Here is a 1064-nt window from a genome sequence, read left to right as displayed (position 1 = left end):
TCATTAACTTTTGTAATGAAAAAAGCGGACACTACAAACCATTGTAGTCTCAAAAAGTGGACACTATTAACTTTTATAATGAACAAAGCGGACTCTACAAACCATTGTAGTCTGAAAAAGCAGACACTACTAACTTTTGTAGTCTCAAAAAGCGGACACTACAAACCATTGTAGTCTGAAAAAACAGACACTACTAATTTTTGTAGTCTCAAAAAGCGGCAGACACTACTAATTTTTGTAGTCTTTGTCTGACCTTTGTGGTCTATGTCCAACTTTTGTAGTCTTTTTTGTAGTCTATTAGTAAACTTTGTAGGCTATAAATTACTTTTGTAGTCTGTCAGTGTCAATTACCCTTTTAGGGCATGTACCTTCCTTTTTGGGAGAAATTTCCCACGATACAATAGTTGTAGCCCCTTCTCTTAGCTTTTTAAATCTGTTGAAATCATGTTGTTTAGTGTTCTTTTCATGAAGAAAAATGCAAAAAACAAAAAAAAACACAGCGCTTTTGAAAACCTTTTACCTTATATCTCCACAATGGAAGCACTTTAGGACATAATTCCAACTGATTCTGGAAGCTATGGTAAAGAGCTACAACTTTTGTTTTTTTACCATTTTTGGAAATTTGTCATGTGACCACCCTCCCAATGACCCATTGGATGGACTGTAATAGCTATTTCATTGCTATCATGGAATATAATGAAAAATCATAATGATATCCCTGGGGGCAGATATGAAATTGGAATGAAATATTGAGATACTCAATGAAAAATCCCAATGAAAGCTGTGGAATATTCAATGAAAGTGCACATCATTAATTATGAAAGAAGCAATGAATACATATAACCTAGCTAATGAAATATTTATTGAAATGCACAATGAAAGCACCCAGAATTGATAATGAAATATTCAATGAAAGCGCACAGCATTAATTATGAAAGAGGCAATGAATACACCTGACCTAGGGAATGAGATATTTATTGAAATTGCACAACATTAATTATAAAAAGTACAATGAAAGCATCCAATATTCCTAATGAAATATTCAATGAAAGCGCACACAATTA

Source organism: Laccaria bicolor, genomic scaffold (genome assembly GCF_000143565.1).
Source record: "Laccaria bicolor S238N-H82 LACBIscaffold_162 genomic scaffold, whole genome shotgun sequence".
NCBI classification, from domain to species: domain Eukaryota; kingdom Fungi; phylum Basidiomycota; class Agaricomycetes; order Agaricales; family Hydnangiaceae; genus Laccaria; species Laccaria bicolor.
Note: the sequence above shows the minus strand (reverse complement) of the source record.